Raw genomic sequence first — 10,751 nt, 5'->3', positions numbered from 1 at the left:
GGCAGGGGCTGCTTGCAGCCTATGTTGATCTCTGTAAAGCGTTCGATTCAGTGAATCGGGATGTCCTCTGGAGGATTCTTGGTCTTCGTGGGGTGCCACCAAAACTGATCGATCTGATGTCTGAACTCTACTCTGGTACTGAGAGTGCTGTGAAGTGTGGTGGTACCATCTCTGACTTATTTCCAGTTGTTACTGGAGTTCGTCAGGGATGTGTACTGGCCCCCACACTTTTCAGCACTTGTATGGACTGGATTCTAGGGAGGATGTCGGAGAGATCTAGCTGCGGTGCATCGTTTGGGAATGTCAAGAACTCGGACCTTGATTTTGCAGATGATGCAGTCATCTTTGCGGAGACTTTAGATATCCTTTTGGGGGCCCTCGAGGTGCTGAATGAGGAGTCGGAGCCGCTGGGATTACGGGTTTCTTGGGTCAAAACTAAGATCCAGGCTTTCGGTGACATCTTGGATGCTGCTGTCCTGTCTGTGTCTGTTTGTGGTGAGGATGTTGAGGTCGTGGAGAGATTCACTTACCTTGGCAGTGATATTCTTGTCTCTGCTGGCTGCGAGTCAGAGGTCAGTAGACGTCTGGGTCGGGCCTGGGGAGTCATGGATTCACTGGATCATGGGGTGTGGCGCTGCCGGTACCTGTGCGGGAGGACGAAAGTCCGAGTCTTCAGATCCTTGGTACTTCCAGTCTTGCTATATGGATGCGAGACTTTGACTCTGACCAAGGATCTGAGACGGAGACTTAATTCCTTTGGTACCAGGTCTCTTTGGAGAATCCTTGGCTATCGCTGGTCGGATTTTGTGTCCAACGAGCGGTTGCTGAGAGAAACTCGGATGAGATTTGTTACCTGCATAGTCCGTGAGCATCAGTTTCGGCTGTATGGACATGTGGCTCGTTTTCCTGACGCTGATCCTGCTCACCAGATTCTCTCAGCGAGGGAGTCTCATGAGTGGAGGAGGCCAGTGGGTCGACCACATGCCTCGTGGTTGCAGCAGGTTGACCATCATCTCAAGGAGATGGGGATGGGCCTGGCATCTGACTGGGGGATGGCCAGACGGAGGCCCCTGGAGTACCGGCGGAAAGTGGACGCAGCTATGCGCTGTTCTGGCACATGCTCCCATACCTGACCTGACCCATGTCGCCTACCGGCTTGTCTGTTATGGACAGCTCTGGAGGTCAGAGGAGTCAACCGATTTTGATGAAACTTGACTGGTCGGTTCACACCCGGATCTCCTTCTATGCTTTTGAGCACCGTTGCTATGGACACCACCATTGCCGAGCAACGGGACTTTGAAATGTTTGAAAAATCCTAAAAAGTTATTTTTTCGAAAATCAAAAATCGGCTTCCAGGCTTTTATGCGCACTATACTCACCGTCTTTGTCAAAAAAGTCAGCCCGATCTGTCGAAAACTGTATGACTGGTATGCAATTGTGTAGCGACCACCGATGTCGCGTACCGGCTTGTTGGGTGGTCACTTGAGTACCCTTATTTTCACTTTTTCCATCTGTTTGTATGTTTGTTTGTGATGGACAGCTCTGGAGGCCAGAGGAGTCAACCGATTTTGATGAAACTTGACAGGTAGGTTCATACCAGGATCGAGTTCTATGCTTTTGAGCACCGTTGCTATGGACACCACCTGTTGCCTAGCAACGGGACTTTGAAATTTTTGAAAAATCCTAAAAAATATATTTTTTCGAAAATCAAAAATCGGCTCCAGGCTTTTATGTGCACTATAATCAACCTCGTTTTCAAAAATTTTCAGCCCAATCTGTCAAAAACTGTATGACTGGTATGCAATTATGTCGCCTCCCGGCTTGTTTGTAATGGACAGCTCTGGAGGCCAGAGGAGTCAACCGATTTTGTTGAAACCTGACATGTGGGTTCATACCAGGATCTCGTTCTATGCTTTTGAGCATGGTTGCGATGGACACAACCGTTGCCTCGCAACGGGACTTCGAAACTTTGGAAAATCCCCAAAAATTATTTTTTCGAAAATCAAAAATTGGCTTCCAGGCATTTATGCGCACTATTATCAAACTGTTTGTGAAAAAATTTCAGCCCGATCCGTCAAAAACTGTGTGACTCATATGCAATTATGTCGCGACCACCCATGTCGCCTACTGGCTTGTTGGGTGGTCGCTGGAGTACCCTTATTTTCACTTTTTCCATCTGTCTGTATTTATGTAATGGACAGCTCTGGACGCCAGAGGAATCAACTGATTTTGATGAAACTTGACGGGTCGTTTCATACCACGATCTCGTTGTATGCTTTTGAGCACCGTTGCTATGGACGCCACCGTTGCCTATCAACGGGACTTTGAAATTTTTGAAAAAATCCTTAAAAAAAAAAAATCGAAAATCAAAAATCGGCTTCCGCGTTTTCATGCGTACTATAATCAACCTCTTTGTCAAAAATTTTCAGCCCAATCTGTCAAAAACTGTATGACTGGTATGCAATTATGTCGCCTCCCGGCTTGTTTGTAATGGACAGCTCTGGAGGCCAGAGGAGTCAACCGATTTTGTTGAAACCTGACATGTGGATTCATACCAGGATCTCGTTCTATGCTTTTGAGCATGGTTGCGATGGACACAACCGTTGCCTCGCAACGGGACTTCGAAACTTTGGAAAATCCCCAAAAATTATTTTTTCGAAAATCAAAAATTGGCTTCCAGGCATTTATGCGCACTATTATCAAACTCTTTGTGAAAAAATTTCAGCCCGATCCGTCAAAAACTGTGTGACTCATATGCAATTATATCGCGACCACCCATGTCGCCTACTGGCTTGTTGGGTGGTCGCTGGAGTACCCTTATTTTCACTTTTTCCATCTGTCTGTATTTATGTAATGGACAGCTCTGGACGCCAGAGGAATCAACTGATTTTGATGAAACTTGATGGGTCGTTTCATACCACGATCTCGTTGTATGCTTTTGAGCACCGTTGCTATGGACGCCACCGTTGCCTATCAACGGGACTTTGAAATTTTTGAAAAAATCCTTAAAAAAAAAAAATCGAAAATCAAAAATCGGCTTCCGCGTTTTCATGCGCACTATAATCAACCTCTTTGTCAAAAATTTTCAGCCCAATCTGTCAAAAACTGTATGTCTAGTATGCAATTATGTCGCGACCACCCATGTCACCTACCGGCTTGTTATGTCGTTCATCATTTTCTTTAGTGAATGTGTGGTTTCATCCACGAAATGATGTTTCTCATCGGCTCCCTTTTCGACAAGTGTCTCGGGAACCAGAGATGCTGCACAGTTACCATTTTAAGCAATTGTCCTAACAAACTGCACCTGAATACAATGGCCAACCTTTCTGAATGACGCTGTGGAATATTGTTTCAAAGCAAATTCGGACATGTGACTCTACCTGGTCAAGATAACTCAGGGGTAGCGCCGTTGCTTTTGAGCACTCTTGTATGAGCTCGATTCCTGGGCCTAACCATAAACCGTCATCCTGGTGGTGTACAGGTAGGACCTGACATGAATGAGTGCATGACCCTTGAAGGAGGCATTATGCCTGCTATCCTGTCTCTTAGCATTTTCGTGTCGATGTTGTGCATTATGACCCTGATCAAATTGTTGACCGCTGCTGCAAAGGTAATAGCAAACCAGTGAACCATCCACTCATCTTCTCCTTAAACCAATTTGCACTTCATAAACTCCCCACCCATGAAGGATTGATGCAATTCAAGCACAGGACCATGGATTAAACTTCATGTGGCTTCAAAGGAGAAAGCTTCGAGGAGTGGATCTACAATATATGTCTCCACTATTACTTCGTTAACAACCTCATTTACTCCCACCTTCTTGGAGGACGTCGGTCGGCCAGGGAAGATTCTTGGCCTAAGTCTTTCACGAACCGGTTGCCCAAGGCTGAAAATGATTTAAGCAGGAATTTGTAATTTGTTTACAGTGCTGGAGATGACTCGTCTACTCTTCCCTAAAATGCACTGTGGGGTTTTGAACGACCACCATCTCATGCCCGCAGGTGTGACAGTCAGGTAGATGACCATCCGAGGTATACATTCATGAATCGCCATGCATGCAAAACACCAGGATTACCGTTTATAGTCAGGTTGAGAATCCAACGCAGACGAGATGGCTCAAAAGTAAGTGCACGAGGTGATCTGCACAAACCTGTCAGATCTGGGTCTTTATTATGTAGATGACCGGCATGATACTTTTAGATCCTTGTGGAGGATCTCTAAGTCTTACTCACGTTGTTGTTCTTCATCTTCTTCTTGTGGTTTTTTTGTTTCACAGCCTACAGTTTTCATCGAAACTTCCTGAAACTTGGTGTACATATGTAAAAATACCCTGCGCAGACAGTAACCATCTCCGATTTTGAAAATTCCTCCTAGAAAAAAAGTTGACGTCAAAATATCTCCGCGAATGGAAATCGCCTAAAACATTATCTCAAACTCGGCAAGCTTTTTGAATTCTGTTTGCGGGAATCGAACAGGGCATTAGCAGAGATGAATTACCGCACATATGATACATCACTATGACGTCATATCAATTTTTATGACGTCATTCCTATTTTTTGACTTTTTTGTTTCACAGCCCAGAGTTTTCATCGGATCTTCGTGAAACTTGCCATGTATATGCAGAAAGCCCACGCGCAGGCAGTAACCATCTCCGATTTTGGAAATTCTTCCTCGAAAAAAAAAGTTGACGTCATAATATCGCCGCTAATGGAAATCGCCTATACCATTATCTCCGAAACTAGGCAAGCTGTTTGAATTTTGTTTGTGGGAATCAAGCCGGGAGGGGGAGGAAAAGAGAGGGGGGGAGAGAAAGAGATGGGGGGAGAGAAAGAGAGGGGAGAGAAAGGGAGGGGGTGGAGGGAGAAAGAGAGGGTGGGAGAAAATTAGGGGGAGAGGGGTGGAGATAAAGAGAGGGGGGTGAAAGAGCGGGGTAGGGGGGAGAGAGGAGGTGGTGTGGGAGACAGAGGGAGGAGACTGAGGAGGTGGAGGTGGAAAGGGAGAAGAGGGAGGGGAGCAAGGAGGGAGAGTGAGGAGGAGTGAGAGGAAGGGAAGGCAGACATGCAGTGGAGCATTAATTACAATTCATACCGTCTCATCAAAATACTTCTGCATAGAACAGTGAAGATGGAAACAAAATAATGTCTGAAATCCATTTTTGACCGGTTATACTAAAAATACTGCCCAGAGACAAACACAGCCCGGATATGTCCAGAGACAAACACTGCCTGGAGACCAACACCGCCCAGACGTTCAGAGCCAAACACCACCCAGTAGCATTTGGAACAAAGCTGTCCGGAGACAAACACCACTTGGACACGTCGGGAGACAAACTCCCGTCTGGACACGTCCTGAGACAAACTCCCGCCCAGACGTAAACACCGCCCAACCACGTTCGGAGAAAAACACTGCCCGGATGGGTGCGGAGCTAAGCTGTCCGGAGACAAACACCACTCGGCCACGTCTGGAGACAAACTTCCGTCCAGACACATCCAGAGACAAACACTGCCTGGACAGGTCTGGAGATAAATACCGCGTGGACGTAAACACCATCCAGACAAGATCAGAGCCAAACACCGCACCTGAAGCGAAGCTGTCCACAGGCAAATACTGCTCGGACATGTCCGGAGACAAACTCCTGTCTGGACAAGTCCAGAGATAAGCTCCCGTATGGACACAAACGCCACCCGGACACAAATATCGACTGGACGTGTCCGGAGGCAAACACCGACTGGACGTGTCCGGATACAAACTCCGTCCAGACATAATCACTGCCTGGACATGTCCAGAGTGAGTGAGTGAGTGAGTGAGTGAGTGAGTGAGTGAGTGAGTGAGTGAGTGAGAGAGAGAGAGAGAGAGAGAGAGAGAGAGAGAGAGAGAGAGAGAGAGAGAGAGAGAGAGAGAGATATATATATATATATATATATATATATATATATATATATATATATATATATATATATATATATATATATATATGAGTTAGCAGAGAGAAAATGTTATGCTTTATGAACAAAACACACACACACACACACACACACACACACACACACACACACACACACACACACACACACACACACACACACACACACACACACACACACACACACACACACAGTATTAGTGCTTGGCCGATGGCGGCAATTCTTCAGGAATCGGCAGATTGGAGTTAGTGTGATTACAGACTGCCAACCCAAAAGTTAGTGCGAGTACATCCTGTACACAACCCAAACATCTTGAGTAGCTTTAACTGTTGTTTTGGGGGAATTTAAATAAACAAAACATAAAACAACGTTGCATTCAGGGAGATGTGCATAAACAATAATCTTTATAAACAGCTGCCAATCGTCATGTGACAGAGGGAAAAATAATTTGGCTCTGTAATTTAAAAACGCACCAATGATGAAATATGGCAAATGGCTCAGAAATGGGGTGTTATCAAATATATTTTCCTTTGAAGCAGTGGAAGCAACTTCCTCAGTCTCTCCAATCTCATTTTTCCCTCCAAGGCTTCAAGACAGCTGTTCAGCACCATCCCAGATCATTGTCTCCTTCCTCAAAAACCTGGTGGTGCCTTGTTTAGTTTGTCGCTGGTGTGTGTCCACCCCCAATCCACAACAATTATATTTTATATCCCCGTTAACCCCTCACATCTTTCCAAGTTTTCAGGTTTTTTTTTGTTCCTGAGAGTTTGCAGCTGCATCCTTCACCCCTTGTCCTCCCATAGCCCTCATTCTTCCTTGCATCCCTTATTTCTCAAAGTCTCCCTCTATTTTATCCCTCAACCCTGCTGTTGGTGTTTCCCCCCTCTCTTTCTGCTGCTCCTTTTGTTCTGTTACATCCTGAACTGTTCTGTGTTCTAGCTCCTCCATGAGCCTCGACATGAAAATCAACAAATTACTGCACAAGTACACATACATCAATTGATGTGAGCAAAGTTGGCATATTCCCCGTGGAAAGAGCAGAACAACACGAGTATCCAGAATTTGGTTTAATAATTTAAGCCTGTACAACTGATGTGCAGAAATGAATGTGAGCAATTTCTAAAGCCTCAACATCAATTATACAAACACACTCAATTCCGTTGGCACACATCCGAACCATCTGCAATCCATTGTAATGCTGGAGCCATTTTATTGTTTAAACCTGCTATTTGAAACACAAATAGTTCTTCAGAAGGAAAATATGACATTGGCTCTGACTAAAGGCTATGTTTGTGAGGCCACTGGTTGAAAAAGCAAGAAACAAAGTGTCCAATTTGGCACACGAGGCGATTCGATCCGACAAAAGCTGTCCATTTGCTGACTTACCTTTGGCTATCTTAAAGAGAAAGAGAGAGAAAAAAAACTTTCCTTAAGAAATTGAGAATTACTTGATATGAGCATTATTAAATAATTCACTTCACATCCATCGATTACGACCATACTCTGTGCAGAGTATTGGTCCTGCCGAAGCAGTCTCCTTGGCTATTGGGCACAATCCTGGACGGGTAACCACTCCGACACAGGATACCAGCAAACTGGCACTCATTTTGCCAACCTCAGAAGGATGATAGGCAGAGTCAACCCCACCTGGTGTTAATTCAATGGCTGAGCAGGATTTGAACTCAGGACGTTGGAATCCCAAACCCACCCAAGCCAACCACACTAACCATCAAGCCAACACGAGGCATACTTCACATCCTTGTGTAACAAAAGGAATCCTTAAATAGCAAAGGTAACTTGCGCGAGTTTCCCCACAAATGACCAAAATGCATGAGGTCACATTTCTCAGATTACAGATCATGGATTGAGTGAAGAGCCAACTATCGTTCTCAGCCAACTGTGGGACTGCGGTAAGACAGTGGAAACATACACACAGTCGCCTCGAAGCCATCTAACCAGGGATTGAATCTCGATCCAGCTATAAACTGTCATCCTGGTGTTTCACAGGCAGGGTGATTCATCAATGTGTGCCGTCTCTCGGACGAAAAATTGAACTGGACGTCACATCTGCTGGCATTCGTTGGTGGATGTTAAGGATCCCACGGTGTCCTTCGCATAGAGTAGCTGAGTCGGTGAGCTATCACTGGCACCCTGAACAAATTACAAATTCGTGCTCTAACCTACAGGGGGCACTGTATCAGTGGCAACTGCCGCACCTCTGCAAGAACTGGTGATAACCCGCAGCCACGATTGGCCTATCAATGGTGACGAGCCAATCAGCAACATGGTGGCCTCCACGAATATCACTGTTGCACTCATTGAAGTTGCATTTGCTGTTTAATGTGCTATTCTATTTCTTGTAATGATTTAATGTTAAGAAAAATGACTATAATCACATCGAGTAATTCTGTCTTTGAAAAGAGACTGTTTCACTTTATTAACTCCACAGATCCTGTTTTGTTCAATCATCCCACTCTCCTCGTCCTCCTCCTCCTCGTCGTTCTCCTCTTCCCATCCATTTGCTAAACATACACAAAATTCCAGGTTAATCCTCCATTGGAATTTGATGTAAGTGCGTCTTGCCTAACCCAAGGTTCCTTTTTCCCAATCTGACATTGGCCTTGTGAAAACTGCAAACAAGATGGTTTGTACTCTGCTTGAATGAAACACAAACCTTCCTCTCAGTAGTAGATATTAACTGTAAAAAAAAAGAAAAAAGTGTTCAACTCTACCTTTCTTATTAAGTCAACATCAACATTCTATTAATTGAGTTTGGTGCATCCTTCGTATCCATGTACAGTATAGTGTATAACAATGTAAAACAATCAATGCAAATAAGGTATTAGAAGCAACAAAAATATTTTACCCTTAAAAGTCTCCTCTTGAGGAACTTTTGTCGTGCAAAGGAAACTCGAAAACTGAACAAAAGGTATCGGTTCAGGTTCACCCTTACAGGGTCTCATGCATGTCTCAAACCAATTCACCATGGCGGTATAATTTGTGAATGATTTTTGACATTACGAATGCTATGTCGGTGTTCTTTCATCTTCGGCATTACAAAATGAATGATATTACCTTCTGAACCTCCATTTGAGGCTCTTCACAAAAGTTTGTCTGTCTTGGTTTGAAACTTTACACATTTATATTGTCTTGGAGATAAGCACTTGTTTAAGTCAGTGAAAAAGTTAACCACTTCTCTGTAATGTGTGGTTTCTTTTATGCTGATAGAGTGCACATTTAGGTATTTTATGTTTTTAAACGTTAAACAATTGTGTTGCAAGACGTTTTATTGCAAGTGTTTAAAAACAGGATTTGATCAATCAACCAATCAATCAATGTCTTGTACTGAGATCTTTTTTTTTAATCCAAAAGCAAAACCTCAAGTTTTTATACATAAAATAAAATAAAAACTCAAAGTGCTTGATTTTTTTAAATTCATGCTTCCAAAAGTTTTATTGAAGCTCATTATAAAAAGAAAAGTATGGTTGGGGCGAGAGTGAGATTTATGACTTGGGTGTGTAGATGGAGATGGGTGTGGGGGTCGAGATGGAGATGGAGGTGGGTGTGGAGGCAAAGATGGAGATGAAGGTGGGGATGGAGATGAACATGGAGATGAAGGTGGGTGTGGGTGTAGGTGTAGAGATGATTGTGGAGGTGGGCGTCGAGGGGTAGGTGGAGAGGTAGAGGTGGGTGTGGAGTCGAGGTGGAGGTGGGTGTAGAGGTGGACATGGAGATGAGTTTGGAGATGGAGGTGGAGTTGGGGATGGAGATGGAGATGGAGATGGAGTTGGTGTGGAGATGGAGGTGAAGTTGGGTATGGTGTTGGAGTTGGGTGTGAAGGTAGAGGTCGAGTTGGGTGTGGAGATGGGGTTGGATGTGGAGATAGAGGTGAGTGTGGAGGTGGGTCTTGAGGTTTAGGTAGGTGTGGGGGCTGGAAGTGCGGGGTGAATACATATGTAAGTGGATATAGAGGTGGAGATGGAAGTGTCGGTGTAAAGGTGGAGGTGAAGGAGGGGTTCCTTCAATTTTTCCAGAAGCACAGTATCTACGGTTAGCATATATTAAAGATCCATCTAATATTACTGCAATTGCTTTTCACAACCACTCAAAAGTTTGTTGTTGCAGCATTAGTAAGGTATAAGGGCTAAAAAGAAATGTTATAACTTTCCAAGTACCAGAAACAGTATTTAGTTAGAATAAACACTGTAAAGAAATATATAAATAAAAATCTGGAAAATATTTCGAGTAAAATCGTAGTCAAATGACATATAATATCCATCTTTCTCCCTGACCACTTGCCTCATGGTTGTAGCAGGTTGATCAGCATCTCAAGGAAATGGGGATGGCCAGATGAAGACCCTTGGAGTACCGGCGGAAAGTGGATGCAGCGACGCGCTGCTCTGGCGCATGCTCCCATACCTGACCTGACTCTGACCTTTCTCCCCCCCCCCCCAGCTCACCCCCTTCACCCACCCCTTCCTCAAACCACTACCTTTACCTTCATTTCCCTTTTTCCCAAAAGTACAAAATAAATAAATAATTTATTTTTACACTGATGACTTTTGTCCATTTTGTTGTTTAACTTTTGTCCAAATATTGCAGGTAATGAATGGAACATTGTCTTGTTTTATAATAATTTGTACCTTTTGTATACATGAAAAGCATTCCTTGTGTTAAAATAAGTCATAAATATTGGGTTCATGGTGAATTGATTTGAGACATATATGTGACATTTCTATAAGAATAAGAGCTTCGAAGGTAGGATGGAGACCAGTGGAGTAGACAGCATATCCAGGGACAACCTCCATCACATCACATCTGAGCAAA

The sequence above is a fragment of the Eptatretus burgeri genome, chromosome 5 (assembly GCF_056783735.1).
Source record: "Eptatretus burgeri isolate ZD-2024b chromosome 5, Ebu_testis_v1, whole genome shotgun sequence".
NCBI lineage: Eukaryota > Metazoa > Chordata > Myxini > Myxiniformes > Myxinidae > Eptatretus > Eptatretus burgeri.
This window is presented reverse-complemented; position numbering follows the sequence as displayed.